Source organism: Acipenser ruthenus, chromosome 5 (assembly GCF_902713425.1).
Source record: "Acipenser ruthenus chromosome 5, fAciRut3.2 maternal haplotype, whole genome shotgun sequence".
In the NCBI taxonomy this organism is placed as follows: domain Eukaryota; kingdom Metazoa; phylum Chordata; class Actinopteri; order Acipenseriformes; family Acipenseridae; genus Acipenser; species Acipenser ruthenus.
The window spans coordinates 77,363,297-77,388,744 of NC_081193.1; the positions used below are offsets into that span (position 1 = coordinate 77,363,297).

Below are 25,448 nucleotides of genomic sequence, written 5' to 3' on the forward strand. Positions count from 1 at the left end.
CCTGGGAGCTCCTGTCCACGGTCGGCAATGGAATAGCCTGGACTCGAACCAGCGACGTCCAGGCTATAGGGCGCATCCTGCACTCCACGCGGAGCGCCTTTACCGGATGCGCCATTCGGGAACCCCTTGTCAATTGCATAATTGATGATCAGTTAACACTGGTCACCTGCCTTTGTTCTTTGTTCACTTGTTCATGTTCTTGTGTACCAGCATGAAGATTCATGCCTGCATGGATAACCAAGGAGAGGGAACCAGTGAACCAAACCTGAGGACCATGTGTTTGACCAGGATCCTTAGGATTAATTTATGGGATTGTACTTCTCTCTCATCTCTCAGTGGATACCCACACAGTAAAAGAACACCCCTCTTACAATATCTTATTCTTTGTTTTCAGCATTCCTGTATCCCACTACGGATTTGTCTCAGAGGTGGGAGAGACTTCTCTTTGATCTGTCCTCTTTTCTTCTCTTTATTTCTCCTCGGGGGAAGTAAAGATTGCTTCCCAGCCTTGGAGGCTGATTTGCTCAGTCTCACCTGTGTGAGCCATAGTGAAATCATGTTCTCTTTCTAAAGACAAGCACATAATTCCTACTTCAAGTACCAGGGCTTTACTCCACACAGCCCTAGCTCTGTGAATATTATATTATATATGCCTCGTGTGTTGATGTGTTCTGGCAACTTGCTTGACCTGCCTAATTCCCACATGTGAGGTATATATACTGTATGTAATTATAATCAGCAATGTACAGTAACCCTGTACAGTAAGAACATTTAGACGATGTGAAAGATCCTCACTCACATTCGTTTGCCTCTTTTAAAACACTGACCCAACACAGTGTTTAAGTTTTAAGCGTGTTTCCGCACTTTTATTATTTACAACAAAAAAATAAAACAAAATCTAACTCCGTTTTGAAGCGCTAACTAGACTTTTGCAGATTCCTTAACTAAACACTGGATGGCTAAGCCGTTTCCCAGTTACAAAAAAAAAACATACTTTTTTTTCACAGTTTACAATACAAACAAAAAAGTTTACACTCTTTTTATTCTCTTAAACCACACAGGAACACATGGCTTCACACAGCCTGGCACACAACAGCCCTGACTACAGGGTTTCTGCCTAAGGTGACCAGATTTTGAAATCCTTAAACTGGGACAGTATGGAATTATCGTGATTAACTTCAAAACTATGGGTAAACTCTATCTAGGGTAGTGGTGATCAACTCTGGCCCTCGAGATCCATTTAAGTTCAGATCTTTACTCTAACCAAGTCCTAAATTAGTTAATTTGACCTGTTAGGGGTCAATTAACTCATTAAGGACCTTACTGGAACGAAAACCCTGACTGGAATATATCTTGAGGGCCAGAGTTTTTATTTTCACTTTGGCAATGTTTGATCACAATCATGGTGATCTATTCTTGTGATCAGCATGGCTTTGACAGTGGACATTAGTAGTTGCGTTTTTTAACTAGACCACATTGAGTTCATTAAAGAAAACACACGCTCTACAGGGGCATTTGTTCCAGGAGCAGCAAGAATGAGCTCCACAATCACACTGATGTTCTTGTAGGTAATCTGGTTGCTGTCAAAATGCTTAAACAAGTGAGTCCATCTTTCATCTTCAAGAGTCTTGGCGTCATTCCAGCTGTTCAGATTCTCTCTTGCATACATCTTAACACAAGTTACTTAATCAAACAGATCATGTTCATTAATATCAGCAGAATACTGAGGTGTAAATGAACCAATTGCTGTATAAGCCATTTGTATTTCTTCCCACAATGAAACTTTGTTCAGAAGAATCCATGTGAAGTTTTGCAAATCTTGGTATGGCTTTCCACAGTTCTCTAAATATGCAAGAGCAGTCTCATAGAAAAAAACAATGGTTTTCATGAAAAGTCTGATCTCAACATGGACTAACCCTTCAACACAACAAATCTTTCAGATCTTATTTATTTCAGTTTACTTTTTATATTTTCCAATTCCAAAGCCACAAATACAGCTGAAGTGGTGTGCTTTTCAATTTTCAGGATGGTGGCCTGAAACATAGACAGCTGCCCATGGACAAACCACAACCAAACCTCAGACAATGGATTTTCAAAGAAGCCTTGCACTGCACATGGACACTTGGTTTGCGATAAAAAGTAGGCTTTCAATCCTTCAAAGATCTGAAGGATCCTTTCAACTGCTGCCTTTAGCGACAACCACCTAGTGTTACTGTGCCCTAACAGATCCAGGTACCCAGCCTCTGCAAATTCACTGTTTAAGTTGTTTGACTCTAACTGTATATATGTAAAAGAACTTGTAAATTTTCACCACCATAGCCTCAACATCCAGAGAAAGACAATCTACTGCACTGCACAGTGTTGTGAATAATATGAGCAGCACATCCCATTCCAATTACTTCATGTCCAATGTGATCCTTTAGTTCTTTTTTTAAGTATTGTTGGTTCCAGCTCTTGCTGCTCCTCCAAAATTGGTGTTTATGTTGTCCGCACAGAAAGCTACACCCTTGTTCATCAAGCCATGCTTTTGCAATGTGCTGATTAGATATTCAGACATCAAATCTGATGTTTGACAAGGCAAAGAAGACATTTCAAGAACTTTAATTCCTTCAAGTGGCTTGTAATAACGAAGGAGGATAGGCACCAATTTCACATGTTTTCGATCTGATGCATCCATGGCTACAGAGAGAAATGTCGCCTCCTTTAAATCAGCTGTGAATTCTGTCATTGCAAGTGGAGTGGACTCGATTTTGGTCTGAAACTTCTTTTCAAAACACTTTTAATTAGTTTAGAGGAGCAATCCATAGAACGGAAACTATGACTGTGGGAAACCCTATGGTATGCCAAGGTGCCTTCAGTAGCAGCTAACTCAAATTCTTTCTCCCTGCAGTCTGACAGCTGTTTGCTTGAACTCCCTGCCTGTACAGCTGACTTATGTTTCTTTGTATCCAAATGATTGTGTATATCAGAGCGTTCACCATGGGTAACGGAAAAAGCGGATTGGCAGTGTTGACAAAAAACATCAGAATCTGTTGGTCCTGCTCTCCTCAAAAAAGTGAATTCTATTTTCAGTTCTTCATTGAATACACACTTTCGTTTAGGTATGATGACAACACAGGCCAAGAATTTCTCAAAATTAACTACTTAACACTTAACTACTGTTTTATAAAGCTTGTTCAAGATATCCCTCTAACTTGCTTTGTCTTGGGAACTTTGTTTTTCCCTTTTATCTCTCCATTTATTTGTACTTTTGTCCTCTACCAGTGAGTCCAAACTCACTCCTGGAAATCTAGTCAGTTTTCTGTCTAAGAAACTACCTCTTCTCCTCTCCCTGATTCCCACTTTCAAGAAATCTCTCTCTCTCTCTCTCTCTCTCTCTCTCTCTCTCTCTCTCTCTCTCTCTCTCTCTCTCTCTCTCTCTCTCTCTCTCTCTCTCTCTCTCTCTCTCTCTCTCTCTCTCTCTCTTTTCTGTCCTCCAGTGTCCAGTCTGCAAATCAGGTCCTTCTTGTATGAAAACATTATATGTATCAATATTTCTACTTATTAAATGGTTCCTTCATAATCTATTTTTTTTGTAATAGATACCTGATCCTTTGCCTATTTTGCTGAAGGAAAAACATGCTTTTATGAATATGTCGTTTTTTTCTATTAAACTAATAGCAGTGATAAAGCAAAATACCTTATATAGCTATTACACATTTGCAACAAATAGCATACATCTTAAATATGAGTACTCCATTGTCTCTTTCTTTCTTAAACTTTGTAGGATAAAGTATACTTCTATAAATTTAACACAGAAATAAAAAATAAGGGGTCACCAAATTAATTAAAAAAAAATGTCCTGCAAATCTGAAAATAACTAGTTGACACATTTATTTTTTATTATTCTCTCACATACGTTTCGTAAGGGTACCTGTGGTGAAAATGAATATAGACTTATTTCAATAGAAAACATGTTTCCAAATACTTTTGTCACATTTTATGACAGTAGCGTTGATTTCTACAATTGTGTCCGACAGCTACACATTAAGCACACAGATACACAATTATCACAGATGAAAAATTCCAACACAATAAACTTGTACCTGTATGAACCGTTAACATTACTCCACCATGGTCTCACCTCTTGAGGCAGCTAGTGATGAGGAAAGCTAGGAGTCCACACTGCTAGTTTATCCAACCGAGAGGGACAAACAAGACCAATAGACTTGAACCTCACCCAGGAGGGCAGTACCTTGCCTTTGCACCAATTCGTTTTATCAACAGTCATTGGATAAACCCTCCCGCAATTCTCTGTGATTGGTTGCAAATATGAATGTTGACTGTTTCGTAATTCTCAGGGGATGCACGGCGCTGTACAGCCTCTTTTAAATGCTATTAATCGTTCAGCCTGCATTTTTTAAGTCACATCAAGTGTCATTGCACTGTAATAAGTTATCTATGCTAGTAATAACACAGCAGCCTGCATGAAAATACAATATTATGTTACCGGCGCGGCGATGCTCGGGAAAAAAAAAAAAACGGGACGAAATGAGTGTCCCAAGAGAAGTTCTGGGCACACTGGGACCAGTGTTCCAAAAGTGGGACTGTCCCGTCCAAAACGGGACGTCTGGTCACCTTATTTCTACCCTTTTTATGCAGGGCTTAATTACTTTAATGGGAGCCAGGTGTACCTGGCTTACTCCCGTGGCATTCTGGGAGATGCAGTCCTTTATCCCATCCTGGACTACATTTTCTTCTCCTCCTCCCCCTATTCTGCCACAATGATCAAAACACATTTTAAGAGCATTGTATCTTTTTTTGAAAAAAGAATAATATTGTACACAGTGTGCACAATTTACAGTATATGTTTTATGAACAAATTGTTTTAAATTCATCAAACTGTTATAGGTCGTTGATGGATTTCATGAATATTAAACTTAATTTTGTGTTTTATGTTGACCTCAAATTCAACAGACAATGCTTAAGAACCTGACAAAAAACAACAGCATGTGTTTTGTAAAAAAAGTTTGTATCAACTATCTGAATATATTTGGTAGAAAAAGTGCCACAGTTTAAGAGCTGTAGTAAATACTGTGACTACTTTATAAAATGTAAAATCAGACCGTGCTTTCCTCTTTACAGAAATTCCGTTTTTTATTCTAGAAACAACCTTTACTAGGCTTCAATCAGACCTTCAGCCTGATTTGAGTCAAAAGGATCCAGTCATTGGATCAGCTCAAGATTAAATCTTACAAATCATTCATTACTTCTACAGTGAATAAATCATACAGAATATTAAATCTGCTGCATTCGTGAAGCCAGCACGGCTATAAATCTCTGGAATGTAATATCCTTTCTGCCTGCCTGCCCCTTCTTCCAGCTCTTATTCTGTCAAGGTTCTCTCTCTCTCTCTCTCTCTCTCTCTCTCTCTCTCTCTCTCTCAGTTCATTTACTTCTCACATCAAAGGGGTTGCGATGTGTCAGCTTTCAAGAAGGACGCTGTAAGTGCCTGACAAGTCACATTGAAAAGTGCTCCACGTGAGAGAGTACGGTGCCCCCCCCCCCTCCCCCCTTCTCTCTGTACTTCCTCACAATCCCTGTCCCTACAGTCTACTATGTTAATTTCTGTTATTGTTCCAGGCAAAATAACAATTACCTAGCTAGGACTGAGGGTCCCTGGCTGTCCATCTTCAAACTTCAAATGACTGTAATGCATAGTAAGTGCATTGACTGACATGACATGGACTATGGACATTTTTATATGGGGCCAATGTTAGATGTGTTTTTTTTATTGGAAGGTGAAATATTAAGGACATCCCCACAACTGCACAGAAATGGCATACACAAGGCAAAATAGCTAATTAAAACATTTTGGCCTATATGCAGAAAAGATGACGGCAATTCCCACCCATTAAAATAATCACTGGCCAGTGTTTGCCACGGGACTTTAGACTGGTTATTTTACCAGCCAGTAATGGTTTTAGATGTGATTTATCATCAAGGATTGTTACTAAGAGATTTTATTTAACCAATTGTCAGAGGTGCGCAAATGAGCTGTGCCCCCTACTTAAGACGTCAGCGCATACACCCTCTGTTCACACCATCACGTTATGGCTACTAAAAAGGTGCTGGACGCAAGTAAGAGGTTAAACTGTAACCACCATAAGTGTAATTTCTGTCACAGTTCGTGATATTTTACTTTTAGTTGAGAAAAAATGATCCTCTAATATTAGCACACGTTTCCTTTCCAGTGCACAAGTATAGATGGCACTGGACCGTCATAAGATCTGGTTATTTTTCTCGTATGTTTAAAACTTTAGTTTGAATGACAAATGGCACGGAAATACAGCACCGCATAGTTACACTGAAATACAATTAACTGTTAAATGGCAGAAAAAATATGTTTTTATTTGTTACTGTATTCTGTCAGTTTGCAAACTGAAGCCTGTCATTTTCTCCACTTAGAGCAATGAATAGGCTACAAACCTGATTTACTGTATATATTTCCCAACTAGTAAGTAACCTATTCTGTTCAGGGGAGTTAACAATGTAATTTGATGTATGTGTTACAAATAACACAATACTTAAATTACCTAATTTTTGGATAATTAAACACACTTTCCTAAACACAGAAATGAGCCTGGTCTGAGGTACGTGGTAATTATGATGCCGGTAAGTGTCAATTAATGGCACTATTATTATTATTATTATTATTTATTTCTTAGCAGACGCCCTTATCCAGGGCGACTTACAATTGTTACAAGATATCACATTATACATTATTTCACATTATACAGATATCACATTATTTTTACATACAATTACCCATTTATACAGTTGGGTTTTTACTGGAGCAATCTAGGTAAAGTACCTTGCTCAAGGGTACAACAGCAGTGTCCCCCACTGGGGATTGAACCCACAACCCTCTGGTCAAGAGTCCAGAAACCTAACCACTACTCCACACTGCTGCCCAGCTTTATGAATCAGACAAATAATATGCTAATGAAGAAACTGGTCTCCAAGGGCACATTATTCCAACTAGCGATGAGTGTTTTTTGACAGTAAAAAATTGACACGATAAAGGAGACAGTAAGTTTCATGCATATGGGCCTTAGAATCTACATATTGTATTAACAAATATAATACATGTTTAGCATTACAAAACACTCTGCTAAGTTTGCCCTGGGGACTTACATATTTTTTAAATGTTCTTTATTTTACCCTGTTTTATCTCCTGTTTGGAATGCCTCCTCACTGCTGTCACCCATGCAATCTCTGTTATTGTTAAGCTACCAATCAGCTTTTTAGCTGGTCACCACCTGGTCTCATCTGCCACCCATGAGTAGGGGTTGCTCTGGTGTAGGTCAAACCCAAATCACACAATTGCAATATAAAATTATATATAAATATATATATATATATATTGTAAGATAGCGGGTTGTGAGAGACAGCAGGGAGGGGGTTAAAACCTCCCTGCGAGAGAGAAAACATGTGAGAATGCACCTTTTAGTTTGATTTGTGTTGCTTTATTGTTTCATTTAATTTTCTAATTGATTTGCTAATTTGCTTATTGTTTAGTTTAATTGTTTTATTATTAATTATTATCCGCACCTGGGCGTTATTAAAAATTAGATCCAGGTGCGGGAGTTTAAAAGGAGAGCAGGCAGTCTGCTCGGGGCTGCTGAGAAAAAGGAGGCAGAAGAGGTGCGCTGTCTCAGAGTAGCCAGAGGAAGAGAAGAAAAGTAAGTGTGGTGTTAAACCGGTGTTTTGGAAAGGTCGGGAAAACAGCTTAGCTGTCCCGTGTTGGGAAGGGTGTTCCTGTGTGTCAGTTAGTGCTCGTACAGAGCTAGGTGTTTATTTTGTGTTTTGTTTTATTTTGTGTGTATTAAAAAAATAGCGCGTCAGCGCTGGAAAAATCTACTTCTTGTGTGCTGGGTCGTGTTTTTAAAGGGGCAACGAACTCGAGTGGGTGCGAATCTTTTACATTATACAGTCAGCACTCACATATCCGACCCTATAAAATTCTGACTTCAGTGACAGTTAAACGCGTGTGACACATATCTGATTATTTCATTCTGGCCCGTTCCAACCCTTGTCCGTTTTTCAGGGAACACAGACACAAAAAAATACAATATCAAAAATACAAATCTGAAAGGACTGTGTTTTAAAATAAGTAGGCTTCCATTTAGATGTACTGTGTTGGTTTTGTTGATGCAGTACTATATTTTCGACAGAAATATTTTAATTCAGAATGATATGATAATGAAAATATCACTTGCCAAAAGAGACGACACGTGGATTGTAATACAGTACATACTTTTAAATCTGATACGTATTGTAGCATTATGTAAAATTCCCCGTTAACGACCCAACAGCAAAATGAAATCAAAATGTTACCCATCCACAGAACTGCATACAACGTAAAAGGTAATGCAATTTAGCAAAAGATTTATTAAAAAAAAAAGGACGCTGTTTTCCAGAATTAAAACAGTATACAAAGTCAGTATTCAAAATTGCAGAATACAGTGATCGATAAGGCCCTAATGTCAAAGTTAACTTGCAAATGAAAATATACAAAAACAACTAAAGATCACAGATTAAAAAAAATAATAATAATATATCACAGTATCTAAAACTGTTTAATGATTAACTGTTACATTACCGGAGCTTGTCTCTTCTCTTTGTTTTGGCCGCATTTTTGTCAGGTGAAACTGGAGAAGCGCTGTATAACTGCACGGGGGTCTCACTATTTACCACAAAAAATGCAAAAAAAACCACACCAAAAAAAACGCACACAGTCAAATATAAAGCATCCAGTAAGCACTCGCTAGAGTGCAGGATGCGATCTATAGCCTGGATGTTGCCGGTTCAAGTCCAGGCTATTCCACAGCCGACCGTGGACAGGCGCTCCCAGGGGGCGGTGCTCAATTGGCAGAGCGTCGTCCGGGGGGAGGGAGGGTTAGGTCGGCCAGGGTGTCCTCGGCTCACCGCGCACCAGCAACCCCTGTAGTCTGGCTGGACGCCTGCGGGCTTGCCTGTAAGCTGCCCAGAGCTGCGTTGTCCTCCAACGCTGTAGCTCTGAGGCGGCTGCACGGTGAGTCTGCAGAGTGAAAAAAAGCGGACGGCTCCCGAGTCCGCGCAGGGGTGGTAGCTGTGAGCTGAGCTTAAAAATAATTGGGCATTTCAAATTGGGGAGAAAATAATAATAAAAAAAAACTAATTGGCAACGACTAAAATTAAAAAAAAAAAAAAAAAGATAAAATATAAAGAAATTGCCACTGTCATGCATATTCATGAGCAGTCAAGACTAGCACGTGGTTTGGTATTGTCTGTATCAATTAATTAATAGCAACTGCTTCAGACTGATAAATTGTAACATTGAAGAGATGGGCTTTGTATCACAAAACTGGAGACAGTCAGAAAATCGCGTGTTACGGGTAAGTGCATTAATTTGTTACATACTGATATATATATATATATATATATATATATATATATATATATATATATATACCATATTTCTTGAAATTAAGACTTTTATTGGTGCCCATCACTAGTTTAATATTAGTAGGTTTACAATAGGTTGTAAAAAATAACTTATTTTACATTATTTGGGTTAAAATAGGGGTGAGTTTATAAAACATGAAGAAAGAAAACAGCAGAGTCAACTTATGGTTCTGAAACTAATACTAATGTGCAGGAATTACATCACTATGGAAACCAACTGTATCATATTGTACAGGCAGACCGCACAAAAATAAAACAAATTTAATTCAGCCCCTGGTACTCCTCAGCACTTCCATTGTAACTCTGTTGACAAGTCACAGAGAAATATATAAATCTTCATTCTCAACAATCTCTGTCTCTTTCTCTGTAATTGCTTTTCCAATCAAAAGTGCGCAGGCGTTAGTCAAACTGACAGATAATGAGGGAGGGAGAAGAATGTTTACTCAAAACTTCAGTTCATACATTAAATCATGCTTTTATCAAAATAATCACCCTTAACTTTGATCACAGCCTGCAAGCCAAAATACAATTTTGCAAAGAGTTTTCTGTGATATAACTCATTCCTTACATCCTGAATAGACTGACATAACTAGTTAGTGTTGGTTATTTCTCTGCTAACGTTATTCCAGACACAATTATTAGGAGAACTGGGTTTTCAAAACCTACTTTTAACTTCTTGTCCAACAAAATGATAGTCTTGGTGTATATTTTGCACCATTACCTTGCTGTAAGATGAGTAGCTCATAGTCAAGCCATCAGTGCCTGTCTTTTCCAATGCAATTTTTTATTTTATTGTATAGTTTCTTTAATTCTCCCCCTGTAAACTCCACTATGGGCTCAAAAGGGCTCTCAAACACATTTTCTCTCCAGTACAGCTGGGACACCCGAGTGTAACCATAAACCTGTCCGCCTGCCACCTGTCCCCCTGGTAGATGGCAACCGGAAGTCGGACATTTTGGAGGAAGCGCGTAGCTGCAAGTTGGCTAAACAAATCCATTGTGATCAGCTGCGGGGCAGGCAGCGATTGGTAGACCACGGCGCCGGGACGCAGCTATGTGTGTACGGCTCCTTATGCTGCAGTTACTGACGCACCGGAGTGCTGCGTTTGTTGTTTTGGTTTTTGTGTTTGCTGAGGACGAGTGAAAGGGAGCTGCAGCCACGGAGCCAACACACACCTCTGAGCACGACCCTCACAACACAGACTGTTTTCAAACTAAAAGTACTCAACACCTGACAATTTCATTTAAATATCAGATTATGATCTGCATATGGGTATGGTCCACTTAACTCACACACCCAAAAACAGAAAATTCTGCCAATGTTTTTGTTGTTAAGCTTTAATCGGTCATTTTAAGAACAATAAAGTGAAGAAAATACAAACATTATAAATGTATTTATGAAATATAGGTGAAAACATTACTGCGTAGTACCTTTCAGTTCAGACAGTGAGCGTCGGATATAATAGCCACTAGAGGCCGCTAGAGGGTGCAAATTAACTTAACTCGCACACTCAAAAAGACAACATCCTTGACCTTTATTATATTAATTTAAACAAAACAGCAACAACATTTATTTGTCCACATGCATATTTCAGTCTGCGCCACATCATATGTGACTTACACCTAACCCCTAAACTTAATCCATAAATCTAACCTCTACCCCTACCCCTAAATCTAACCCTAAACCTAACCTGGGCCTCTACACCTAAACCTAAGCCTAACCTCTACCCCTACCCCTAAACATAACCTTTACCCCTACTCCTAAACCTAACCCATAAAACTAACTCTGTCACTATCAAAATATTTCAACACCATTTGTTTTGCACCCTCTAGCGGCCTCTAGTGGCTACTACAGCTGACGCTCACCGCCCTGAACTGAAAGGTAATACACAGTAATGTTTTCACCTACACAGTGTGACTGTATTTGTGGGTGTTTCTCCCGCACATAAAATGAGGTTGGTACAGGGTGGTGGGGATGAGGGATGATGAATTTAAAAAGGTGTGTATTTTTGTTAAATATCACACAGGTTTAATTTAAGGTTGCTTTCAATCTTGCAAGGTGGTAGTTTAATTCTGAATTGATTACTAAAAAATTTACCTCGTAAAATGATTGTGGGTGATGACATTATGAGATTAAAGCCATAGACTAAACATAGCTGATTTGTAATCAATATTTAATTTGCATTTGCCTTTTCACTTAGGCTTTTTTTTCATTAATTACCCAGGAATGTGTGAATAATAGCTTTAAAAGAACTGTGACTGTATTGAAAAATATAGCACCGTGATGCACACGACACAGGATAAAGCAAATGTGCAGTAATGGGTTTGTTTTAAACAGTACAGGGGGTTCTATAGCCCCTTTAATGTATCGACCACCCCCAGAACCACAAATAAAGAGATAGAGTTTGAAAAAAGGAAATGCTGTACAGAGGATATGAATCAGCTGGCCTAAGCTGTTTAACAATGAACAACACCTCAAAGGCATATAGGTATTGGACTATATGTGAACACTCTGTCATGTGTTATTGCATTTTTATTTTCATGGTGTTCCACATTAAGAGACACTTTTATTGTCTGTACATATAAAATAATATAATTACATAAAAATAGTGACTACAAAACAGATTCAGATGTTATTCCCATTCAAATTCTATTTAATTGAATATGAACCGTTGACTGTTATTTCAAGTGTTACACCATACTTTATTGGAGTCTGATAAAGTGAAGCCATACAGGTTAATAAACATTTAGACTGCCTGAAGGATTAAGGAAGTCTAAATGTAAAATCTGGCCCCACACTTCAGTAAACAAATGTACCCTGGAAAGACAAGCAGGTTAACTAGGAAATTGTGAATATATCCTCAGGGAATTCTCTACAGTAAGCGCAGGAATTAAAGGATGCTGTACTTAATGTCCTCTATATTTTTCTTCTAACTTGCCAGTTTAATACCCTATCACTTATGTTCTCATGTGTAGATGCTTATTTTTTGTGTGAGGCAGGGAAGCATACAAGGGTTTCACAGGCTTCAGTGCTATCACAATGCAGATGTCAATGTGCAATGCATGCTTTAGGGCACAGTGCAGTGCTACAATCAGCTTTAAAAAGTCTCAGTATTTGATTAAATGGTTAGTATGCATGGCAAACAACGAAGAGCAGAAACAATTCCATGTGTTACTGTGAAAGTCAGTGGTGTAAAAGTCCAGAGGTTCTATACTTAACAAGTAGGAATTGCCTGGGCATATTCTGAGTTATTTAATAATAAAGAGAAAAGAGACACAGGAGAAAAAGAGAGGCGAAATCCTGATCTTGTTGGATATTAACTAGATTTGTTATTTTCCTGAAAATTTGAGGAAAGCCTTTGTAGAAAGCAGCTGGATACCACAATAAATAAGTGGGTTAGTTATCTGTGTCTGTGTATGCCTCTACAGAGTCTGACCCATGTTGGTAAGATGAGGTTTAAGAGCCTGGCTCTTTGGTGTTGGAGTTAAGTTGCTTGCTTGTGGTGCGAGTGGTTACTGGTTTTGTGCCCAGCATCTGTCCTATTATTGGTGCTGTGGTATGATGTCACAGCTGATCATGAGGTTAAAGGGGAAGAGTATAATGGGCAGCGTTGTGTGATGCAGAAAGAGCCTCAGCCCCCCCAGAGGTTTCTCAAACCCCTACTTCACCCTAATGAACCTTTGTGTAATGGAGATTGTCACAGATCGCCATGTTTATTACCAGAGGTTTAGTGGAACAGATTTAATTTTGCAGATTGTGCTGTAGTCACAGCCAAGCCATTATCATGGTAACTTTATCATCTGAACCTCTCTCTAAAATAAGCAATATAAGTCTCATTACTTATGTATCGGTCTGACCATTGTCTGGGTTTGGGGATTAGTGTGAGGATTATGAAGGAAATTGCTATTCGTTAATTGAGAAACAAATGATGATTATGAGTTAGGTAAAGGGGGTAGGGGGCTGGGGTCTAATAAGTAGTTGGTGTTAGAAAATTTAAGCAGATGGTTTGGCACAGATGGGTTTTTTTTTTTTTTTTTGGAACTAGGACAGACGAGTTGTTCATTCAGTGCTTTATTGCATGCAGTGTGGAATCCTGCAATGCCACTGACAGTTTCTACAGACTGCTTGTTTAGCAGTTATAAGAAGGACTTCTAAATCTTCAGTTCTGTGAGAGACAGAATCACTGAGCTCCAAGAGGCTCCAATGGGCAGTGCAATCCATTAGACAGGGCAGATAAGGTTGTGAGAACCCAACTCTGCTGGGTAATTGAGTTTGTTCACAGCATGCTTACTGTAAAACCTAGCCAACCTGTGGAATCTATTCAGGTTTTAAGATTATTGACAGCAGCATTTCTTTTCTTTAAGGACAGTTTGGCATGCAGAAGAAGTCTTTTTTGTACAAAACAAAATGCTTCACAAGCAACACTATCTCCCTCCACCAAAAGAATAAGAATGAGCAATGGTTCGACTTTTGAAAGATAAAGGGATTATGCAGTGTTCGGCACACTTTCGGAAAGCTTACATAGAGAGGGAGATACAGTTAAAAACTACAGCTAAAGAATTATAGTAACGAATGTCTACATTGTCATTAGCTTTTCACCTGTACACTTACAAAATAAGCTCTACGGTGTCTCCCACAACTACAGTGCATCGGCCAATCAAAGCCACTCCCCAACAAATCTTTTTGAGCTTTTAAGTGTGGGTGTTTACAGATGTAACTGCCTCAGCCAGGACCGGCGTTAGCACCCAGGGCCCCAACGCCAGAGGGGGGTCCACACACATACAGAAATAAAATTGCAACTATGAGTAAATGCACTACTTCTGTGTCAGCTATCCTACTCAAGCAGCCTTTAGGGCTAGAAACGCTAAACTGTATGTGTGCAGTGCAGTGAAACTTTTCAGAACTGTTTTTCTTTCCTACTTGCGTCCTATTCCCTCAGTCCCACCTCTTCTACTCCCTATTGGCTTCCGTCCTCCCCAGGTCTTTGTAAAGCTGATTGCTATTGGTTGATCTCAACATTCTATAATTGGCACATTAATTTTCCAACAATTGAGACTTTCATTTTATGTCGAGCCTCAGTATCATAACGTCTATTATTATCACAACGCCCATTATAATTATACGATTTTAAACCATCAAAAATGAAGCCTGCCGAACCTCCACATAAAAGGAAACACACACACACTCTGGAGGTCCATTGCCCGGGGCCCACCTCAGCCACAGACATGAATTCAGAAAATTTACATTTGCTTAACTTCTTTCTTGCATTTAAATAAGGGGTACTTCTATTGGGATTTTTTTTTTTTGGCATATATTAACATAAAATGTAAAAGCATTCTTATTCTTATGACTAATGCCACATAGATCTCGCTAATCTATTACCAAATATTATATTTAACACATGTTATTTAAAATGTAATTCGATGTAATTAGATTATTTGTTCAATGTTCAAAATGAGACCATTTTATGCTTTAGGCTGATGAATCACACAAAATACATATGGAACGAGCTTACTGTCATATTATGACTTAAACATCAACAATGTAATGCTCTGTTTAAACACAGTTTCAAGCAGTAATTTTTCATAACATAATGTGTATAATCAGTATAATTGAGTCCCAGCCTGGGTTTTGAATTCCCAGAAGGCACAGCATCATTTATTTACAAGGAAACACAAATGCAAGAAAGAAAACTATTGTTAATAATAAATAAATAAATAAAAATAATCATCATCTTATAAAGATATTCCTAAAAAGGGAATGTAAACAGTGATTCTGTGGAGGCCGTGTGGTCCAGTGGTTAAAGAAAAGGGCTTGAAACCAAGAGGGCCCTGGTTCAAATCCCAGCTCACTCACTGACTCATTGTGTGACCCTGAGCAAGTCACTTCCTTGTGCTCCGTCTTTCGGGTGAGACTTGTAAGTGAATCTGCAGCTAATGCATAGTTCACACACCTTACTTAGTCTCTGTAAGTTGCCTTGGATAAAGGCGTCTGCTAAATAAACAAATAATAATTCACATTTATATGTTTACCATGTTTCCAAAATTAAAAACCTATTTGTTTTACAAATGTGGCATATTACGCACACACAAAACATGGGGCTGCTGTAAATTACTTTTTGTTTTTATATTCGCATGAGTTATGTCTCCAGAACCAGCAAATAAAAACACCATTACTGCAAAAGGCACTCAACTGCAATACATTATAAGTAAGAGTAAGCAGCCAGAAATATGTCATAAAGGGTAACATATATAGGTTACTGAATTAGTTTCTATGTTTAAAAAAAGAACACGAAAAAATTCCTGGTCCCAGTAATTCCATATGTATAAAAGTGCCACTCAGTAATGACACTGCTTTTAAAGTGTTACTGAATATACTGTAGAGATCATAACAGAACTCATTACAGTTAGATCATGACAGAGCTCATTACCGTTAGATCATGACAGAGCTCATTACAGTTAGATCATGACAGAGTTCTTTACCGTTAGATCATGACAGAGCTCATTACCGTTAGATCATGACAGAGCTCATTACAGTTAGATCATGACAGAGCTCATTACCATTAGATCATGACAGAGCTCATTACCGTTAGATCATGACAGAGCTCATTACCGTTAGATCATGACAGAGCTCATTACCGTTAGATCATGACAGAGCTCATTACCGTTAGATCATGACAGAGCTCTTTACCGTTAGATCATGACAGAGCTCTTTACCGTTAGATCATGACAGAGCTCATTACCGTTAGATCACGACAGAGCTCATTAACGTTAGATCACGACAGAGCTCATTACCGTTAGATCACGACAGAGCTCATTACCGTTAGATCACGACAGAGCTCATTACCGTTAGATCACGACAGAGCTCATTACAGTTAGATCACGACAGAGCTCATTACCGTTAGATCACGACAGAGCTCATTACAGTTAGATCAGGACGGAGCTCATTACCGTTAGATCAGGACGGAGCTCATTACCGTTAGATCATGACAGAGCTCATTACCGTTAGATCATGACAGAGCTCATTACAGTTAGATCATGACAGAGCTCATTACCGTTAGATCACGACAGAGCTCATTACAGTTAGATCATGACAGAGCTCATTACAGTTAGATCATGACAGAGCACATTACCGTTAGATCATGACAGAGCTCATTACCGTTACTGCCTGCTGTGTTGTTAGTATCTTTATATCTTTTTTAACATACTGTAATCATGATTGTTTTTATATTTTTATTCACAACTCCTTGGCCCTCAATCAGTGTTGACCACTTACTTCAGTATGATATTATGTGCATTATTAACCCTGTCTGTCTAAACTTGTGGGTCATCCAAACGTGTTGATCTGTTTGTTGATATGTTTGATCTTTTATGTACATGGGCAGGCAAGACTTTGGTATCACGTCAAAGAAACATTTCTCATTTCACACAATGTCATTTGGAGGTTCCGTCGACATACTGAGTAGTTTCAAAAATCAAATCCAAGATGCCAATGCCAAATACCTTCTCTGACTTCTCTAATTCACTATGAAGCCTGACACAGCTGCTGCACAGTGGCTTCTTTTGCTCCAGGGTCAACTGTAAAAGGCTGGCACTGCTGGAACACACAGCTGTTCAGATTGCACTCTGCAACTGGAGAAAGACTGGGTCTGCCTTGAGGTTGATAAAGGACTAGCACAACTACAAACATCTATGCACACTTGCACTGAGACCTGTGTAATTTTCATTACCTTTTGATAGTGTATATACAGTAAAGATTGTGGGAAGTTGGTTTAGGGCAGTACCAGGTGATCGTTTACTGATAGTGGACACACCTGACAGACAATTTTGTCACAACAAAAAAAAAAGCTATTTTATGTTGTGCTTTGCAGAACCAAAGCACAACATAAAACAAGGTTACACTTTAGATGTGTAATGCTATTTACACCAAATCTTAGTGCAGTTAAGAAATTAAGAAATTAACACAATAAAGTTGCCAAACCAGTAATAAGTAACCTGGTGTTGTTTCTGATTTGTTTTAGAACAGTATTTCTATCACAAATTGTGTTTTTGAGTAAGAATCTTTGAGAATCTAGCCCCAAGATGTATATACTGTAGATACACTTAATTGTGCTGTAATAATGCAGTAAGTGCTCAGACGGTGGCTCTGTTACAATGTAACTGCAAGTTCACAAAATGGAAATTCTAACATCTTTTATGTTACCCCTTTCTTGCATTTGTGTATTTACAATGTAGTCAACAGTACTGCAATTCCATGTAAAGTGTTACCCAACAAAATACCTCAGCTGCAATGCAACAAGAGGGTTTTTTTTTTGCATCCCAGTAAGGCCATTAAATCAAGCTGTAGAAACATCTACTATTCAGTTTCAAGACTTAGTGCAACCAAGTTACTTCAGAGCTAAAGTACTGGATAGACTGTAAAAGCTGTCCCCCCTGGGCAGCCTGCATTATATGTGGAGAATATTCTGCTACAACACAGCTTAGTTCCCTTTCTCTGGTTTTAAAGGTTGTCATTACTGAGCTGTAAATCCACAAAAACACAACGCTCTGCTTGGGAATTGCTGGCCTTTACGTCTTGCTTCTTAAATTCTCCCTCTAGAACGTACAGTATTTCAAAGTATTTTAGCACTGACAGCTCTCTGAGCTGCTTTATTTCATTTACAAGGATGTCCTGGAGGTGACAGCTCTGGGGGTCTGTGGCAAAGTGGTTCTCAGGGTACAGGTGTAGGAGTGATGCAGTGCGCAAGGAAGAGACAAATAGTGATTATCCAATCAGAAAACGATTTATTTTGTAATCCAGGTCTGGTGATCTTAAACAATAATCCCAGGCAATACACAGCAACGTGTATTGCACTGTTCTATAAAATGGGTTTGCAGTCCCAAATAATAAACACAGTTATTACATCCACACTATACAAACACGGTCACCAGTCCTGGGTGAGTGCTTTAGTGCTTGTGGTGCCAATACAATATATCGTGCTACAGGTGCAGTGATGTCCGGGTTAGTGCTAGTCTCTGCCGACAGCTTGTGAACGTGTTAGCCGTCTGCTGATAATAACAAGTAACAATTAGAGACAAACAAACAAAACACTCATGATACGATACACAAATACTGGTCCTTCCAGGTCGTTCCTTTTCCATAAACAAAGGAACAGATCACATCGCTCCGTCCCCTATTTGTACTGTCACTCATGACCCCTTGGTTAACGATTGCAACCGCTCCTCCAATCCGCGGCTGCCACACCGTTTCCCTTCCAGGTCGATGATTTAGTTACCGGAGCTCTGCCCCCTTTCTAGATGGCAACTTCCTTTTAACCTGGTCCAGGGTACTCTGTTCCCTTTACTTAGCGCCCTCACAGGTCAAGAGTGAGATTTACCACCAAAGAGTGGAGCCGAAGGAACACTCGGCTGAATCTACCTTTCCCATTACTCCCCCCTCCCAGGAAAAATATTCCGTATTTTGGTGGTCTTTCCCCGCATGGTGTACCGTGTGGTACATGAAGGGCTGCAATGCCAGATACCACCGAGTTATTCGGGCACTGCTGTCCTTCATTGTGCTTAAACACTTGAGTGGGGCGTGGTCTGTGACAAGATAAAATTAATGTTCCAGCAGGTAATATCGTAAAGAGTCTGTAGCCCATTTAATGGCCAAACACTCCTTTTGAACCACGGAGTAGTTGCGCTCCCGAGGGAGCATCTTTTTGCTGATGTACAGTATCGGGTGTTCTACTCTGTCTACCTTTTGGGACAAGACCGCACCCAAACCAACATCCAATGCATCGGTGTGAAGGATGAATCTCTTGGTGAAATCTGGTGTGATGAGAGTGGGGGCCTGGGATAGTCTCCGTTTAATAATATCAAACGCCCTTTGACATTCTACTGACCACTTAATTAAATTTGGTGCACTCTTTCTGGTGAGGTCGAGTAAGGGGTTAACCACTGTGGTATACTCAGGGATAAATCTTCGGTAATAACTGGCTAACCCCAGTACCGACCTCACCTGAGTCTTATTTTTGGGGATTGCCGTGTCTACCAAAGCCTAGATTTTGGCGACAACGGGTTTCACACTTCCATTCCCCATTAAAAATCCCAAATATTGTGCCTCTGTTTTGGCAAACGCACATTTTCACAAGTTAGCTGTCTGCCAGGCTACCCTTAGAGACTGAAGGACAGCCGTAACCCTAGCCAGATGCTCTCGCCAGGTGGAGCTCTAAATAACCACATTGCATTGCTGCCACATATTCCTGATGGGTGTGAGACCTGGTCCATCAGTCTCTGAAAGGCAGCGGGCACACCATGTAGCCCAAACTGCATGGTTTTAAGGCGAAACAGCCCTTCTGGTGTTGAAAATGCGGTTTTCTCTCTAAAACTGCTGGTTAAGGGGATCTGCCAGTATCACTTTGTCAGGTCCAGAGTAGAGTTAAACTTTGCCATTCCCAGTCTATCTAGAAGTTCGTCGACCCGAGGCATGGTGTAGGCATAGAACTAGGCAAAAGCGTTTACCTTACGGAAATCAATGCAGAAGCGGTTGGTGCTGTCCTGTTTGGCCACTATCACAATTGGACTGCACCACTTGCTCCTGGAAGGCTCAATCACCCCAAGTTCGAGCATCACCCATACCTCTTGCTAACACCACTTCGTCGACTTTATGGGATCTGGTAAGGTCTCTCTTGTACTGTTACACCTGAGGGACAGATAATGTCATTTTCAACAAGGTTAGTTCTACTGGGCAAGTCAGAAAAAACATTGCTGAACTCCTCAATAAGCTTACGCAACTCTCGTTGCTGATCTGGAAGTAACTGTTCACGCAACTCCACTACTCCGCTCACTACAGTGGCTCCCGATCACCGCTCGCATACAGTTCAAGACTCTTGTACTAGCCTACAGATGCCTTGACCAGACTGCACCCAGCTACCTCCAGACCCTCATCTCTCCCTACACCCCCACACGACCTCTCCGCTCCGCCTGCACTAGAAGACTGGTTCTACCTCCTCTACGCTCCCCTGCCTCCACAGCCCGCTCCTTCTCCACCCTTGCTCCACAGTGGTGGAATGACCTTCCTACAGATGTCAGGACTGCCCAGTCCCTGACCACATTCCGGCGCCTCCTTAAGATTCACCTCTTCAGACAGCACCTGTAGAACTCCTCTGTTTTTCCCCTGGGACACTTATCACCCTTCCTTAAATGCACTTTACTTGCTCTTATCTGCCCCCTATTTTACTGCATTTAATCCTGTACTTCAGAGTACTGTAATCTGCCAAGTGTTTAATCTGTAGTATTTTGTATTTAATCATATCCTGATGTAACTATCACTGACACTGTTATCTGCTGTATTATTGAATTGTATTTTGTCACACTTGTACTTGCTTGAACCAAAGTCATTGTATTTATCTTGCTCTTAATTGTATTATTACTTGTACTGTGATACTTGAAATGTATTTGCTTACGATTGTAAGTCGCCCTGGATAAGGGCGTCTGCTAAGAAATAAATAATAATAATAATAATAATAATAATAATAACTGTTCCCCCATCGAAATTACTTTAGTGCTAGGGGTCTCTGGACAGGGGCCTAAATCATCCTCTACTTCGCCTGGGTCTATAAATAAGCCTGCCAGGCTTTAATAAATTTACATGATAAATTTCCCGTTCATTACGGTGATCGGACTGTCTAATTTCATAATTCACTTTACCTATAGCCCGAATCACTTCATATGGCCCCTGCCATGTAGCACATAATATCGATTCTGATGAGGGAAGCAGCAGCATTACTTTGTCTCCTGGTCGAAAAGTTTGAATTCTTGCATTTTTGTTGTAATGCTGCTGTTGCCGGTGCTGAGCCAATTAGAGGTTGTCCTGGGCCAAACGACCGACCAAATCTAGGCAATCTCTGAGTAGGAGCACATGCTGCACAACATTTTTGGACGAGCCTTTGTGCTCCTCCCACCCCTCTCTCAACAGATCGAGGCTGCCGTAAACAGTCTTTCTAAAAGGCAAGCAAACTAAGAACTTTCTATAACCTAGTGTAGTACCAGATAATGTTTTAAAATGAAATATGTGTTTGCTATAACATTGCATTACTGCATTACTAGTAAAGTTTTAATTAAATGATGTTCTTAGCTACCACTTACAAGGGGTTTCACATTTCAGATTATTCAGATGGGTGCTAATATAAGGGAAATATTATCAGTAAATGGTAACTAAATTGTAACTCCGTCGATGGAGGTTTTAATACGGTGTGCCAAAATCTTCGTTGACGTACTAACGAATGCATCAGTTAGAAATTACCATTGACATCAAACAGGTTTAAAAAAACAGATGCTTTATCTCATTGACAAACATGTTTACAGGTTTTAAACCTAGCAGGTGTACATAAAAAGCTGCATAATCATCAGGAGTTCTACATGTATATCTTAGCCTTGACTACTTTGTGCAGCTTGAACACAGTTGAGGATAGCTAACACAATGCCAAAGTAAGAAAATTGCAAGAGCTGTGGAAACTGTTTTTTTTTTTCTTTTTAATTGAAGCATGCCATTACCATTATTATTAGATCAATAGCATACTTGCTAGAGGAATCTACATGAAATACTGTTTTAAAACAACCCCTATTTTAATGATCTAAATAGCAGCCAATCCTAGGACCTAAAAATTAATCTTCTCTATCACATGTCAATAAATCACCCCTGAAGTGAAAGACTGGTAGATCTGTCACTAAAACAGAACCACTCACAGAAAGCTTCAGTTCTGAATTTACTATGTAACATACTTGTTCTATGATGTATTTTACATGAAACGAGAAGGCCAGGAAATAAATGTACAATTTTGTAATCAACTTTTCACTGCTTCATATGGCAACATACTATAATAACTGACTTCCTTAGAAGATATGAATAGTAGGTATTCTATTTTAAGTTGAAAATTCCTGCTTTAACACTGTCAGTAGGTATTTCAGTAATCGTCTCGCTGATGAGCAAGCCCACATAGGATACCCGGCTCTAACACAGGCTCCTGTATCCCAGATTGATCTCCCCTTAATTCCCCAGAATAGCTTTGTATTAGGAAACCCTTTAATAAGCCACTCACAGGCCAGCATTGCCATGTTAATCTTAAGAGACCACAGACACTGGTGGTGGAAATTCAGCCTCCATGTTACTGCACACCTCTTAAGCGCTGATATCTCACGGAGGCTTCTCAATTGACAGGCTCATCAGTTCTCCTGTTTAAGGTATTCCACAAGGGCCTTGCTAGATAAGCTTCAAATCCAAGTAAATTACAACTACTTAACGTGGAGATACCTCAGTGGTATGTGAATGCTATCACTTGAAAACCATTGAAGAAGCTTTTCATTTAACCCTGACGATTACAGCGTTGCTTTTATGAAGAATTAATATTCCTTCATCCTGGAAAATGCACTTCTGTGCTTAATTACAGTTTGAATACCTTGTAACATCTTACAGTGCATTGTTAAATTATTTTGCAACCTATGACACAATAATTAAACAAGAAGTACGACTGATGAGCCTGCCAGCTGCCAACACAAAAGAGTATAGGAGGAAAATGGCTGCTATCTCACAAGGAACGCAACAGAGCTACAAGCAGTATAAGCCTATTAAAACTAAGCAAGCAAACATCTGCTGAGCTTCTGTGACAGCCACCCTTCCAGGAATAGGCAGACAGCTGGGAACTCAAGAGGCAGCATCTCACGTGAAGTTCAGGATACGCTTATCCACCTGTACAGAACAATTCATTGATGTACGAAGGTATGTATGTACAGGCAGTGGACAAAAAAATGGAAACACCAATGTAAAGTCACTTAATAGGGCGTTGGGTCTCTATGGTATCCCGCTCGGTGGAGTTCTCGGCGGACCGTTTTTGATGAAACTGGCTGCTCGCGCCCCAGGTTGAAATTTGCAGTCAGTTGATCTGCAGTTGCTCGCCTGTTTTGCCTTGCACTTCGAATTAATGCACAGATATCACGATCCTGGAGTATGCGCTTCCGCCCACTGTTGCCCTTTGCTGATGATGTCTTTCCCTCGGAGTTCCACGCTGACATCACCTTTGACACAGTTGCTCGTGAAACATCAGCAAGTTGAGCTGTCTTGGTCACTGAAGCTCTTGCTAAATGCTCCCCAACAATCACCCCTCTTTCAAAGTCACTGAGGTCTCCTCTTGCAGCCATGCTAGCCATAATTATAGGCAAACAGGCCTGTCCAGCATTTTTATACATAACCCTAAGCATGCTGCGATGATATTTGCTTAATTAACGCATGAGCCACACCTGTGTGGAAGCCCTTGCTTTCAATATACTTGGTGTCCCTCATTTACCCATTTTTTTTGTCCACTACCTGTATATCCTCCAATAGATAACATACCAGGCCCTGTCTTAAAGTGCAAAACTTTCCCAAAATTTTGTTTTGAAAAAAAAAAAAATTAATGCTATAAAACCAGTAGGGAAAATTTCCTAGAAGCATTACAATTATTGTTAATACGTTTTACTTACTTGTTACCTGCAATTATGTTTGTTTCAATGTACATTCGTGTGTTAGTCTGTGACTAATGATAAGCACCATTGTTAATGAAAAAAGTAGTACCCTTTATAACGCTGTAGTCGGAAGCCATAGTTATAAGACCTTGATATTTGTATTCCGCATTATAATGAGAACACTCAAATGGGAGCCATGACCGTACCGCATTATAAACTGTTCTGCAGTATAAAGGGACCCCTTATATGTTTTTGGCTGACAGGGATTGCTGTTATAAAAGTTTATCAGAATAAAAGCATAGACAATTGTAATAAAGCATAGTTAAAGCATGGTAAAGCATAGATAAGCATTGTAAGGACCAGTGGGAATGGTAAAGCATATTAAAAAAAACATGGCATACCATGGTAAACTATGGTAAATACATATTATATCCATGGAAAAAGCATTGGGGAAAACTGCAAATATACTGCAGGTCACTTTATATACTGTCTGGGTCTCAGATCTGAAAGCATGTGTTCAATACAGGGACCTTTCACTATTTCCAACACAGATTTACTACTGTACTTAACTGGGGCAGACTGATAGACATTCATTTAAATTTAGTATTTCAGGTCATTCCATAATTTTTCACTGTAAACAGATGCTGGGTCTGCCTAAAAAGTAATATAATACAAAATAATAGCTGATTTATGGTTAATTAAAAAGAAGGGCATCTGTCAAATCCCTCATAAAAGCCTATGCGTTAAATATGTCAGAGCAAGATTAGCAAAGGAGAATATCACTACTGTACTGTAGGTTTGGACAGTGTGTGTATGTGCGTATGTGTGTGTATGTGTGTTAATTTACATAATGTTGCACCAGTCCCTTTACAGTGTGGAGTTACAGTTAAATATATCGTACCAGGCCAGAACTCCAATATCGTTGAAAAGAGTCAGGCTTGGTTTTACAAGCAGTTACTAACCTGGAGAATGGCTACCTACTTAACTACCTACTTTAGACCACAGGGGTCAGTCTACTGACTCACTGTATCTCTTTCACTGGACCCCCTCATCCATGCCATAATCCCACCATCTGGCATGCCACACCCTCCCCTGTCTTCTGTCTTTTCTCGCTAGGGCCTGACGCCAATGAGGTGATTCAGTAGAAGCCATGTTAAATGCAGATGGGGATCAACAGGGAGAATAACACAAAGCACAGCTGGAGACTGGAGAGTGAACTTGATAATTTTCTCTTACCATCCCATTCCCTTAATCTGTACAAAACAGCCAATCTTACAGACCTGAACTATTGCTCTCATGTGCACAGGGCCAGTCTCTTACCGACTTTTTCTGTGTACCTGAAATTAAAAAAAATAAATGTTTAAGCTTTTCTCAAAAGTCCTAATAAAATGTCAGTTATATTTATGAAGTCTTTATTTCAGAAACTAGTGGAATAACATCCTTTGTGTAAATGTACGTAGAACAGTAGAAAGAAGGCTT

At 39.6% G+C, this 25,448-nt stretch overlaps 1 protein-coding gene across 4 annotated transcripts in view; it reads right to left on the reverse strand.

The window, feature by feature from the left end:
- Nucleotides 1–25,448, reverse strand: part of LOC117402588 (leucine-rich repeat and fibronectin type-III domain-containing protein 2-like) — a 153,245-nt gene that overhangs the window by 118,019 nt on the left and 9,778 nt on the right. The window contains exon 1 of one of the 4 annotated variants that reach the window (XM_059024543.1): nt 25,250–25,308. The exons of the other annotated variants lie outside the window; for them this stretch is intronic. The gene's annotated coding sequence lies outside the window, so the exon portion shown is untranslated. Of the gene's footprint in view, nt 1–25,249; nt 25,309–25,448 lie in introns of those variants that run through there. 4 annotated transcript variants of the gene reach the window in all.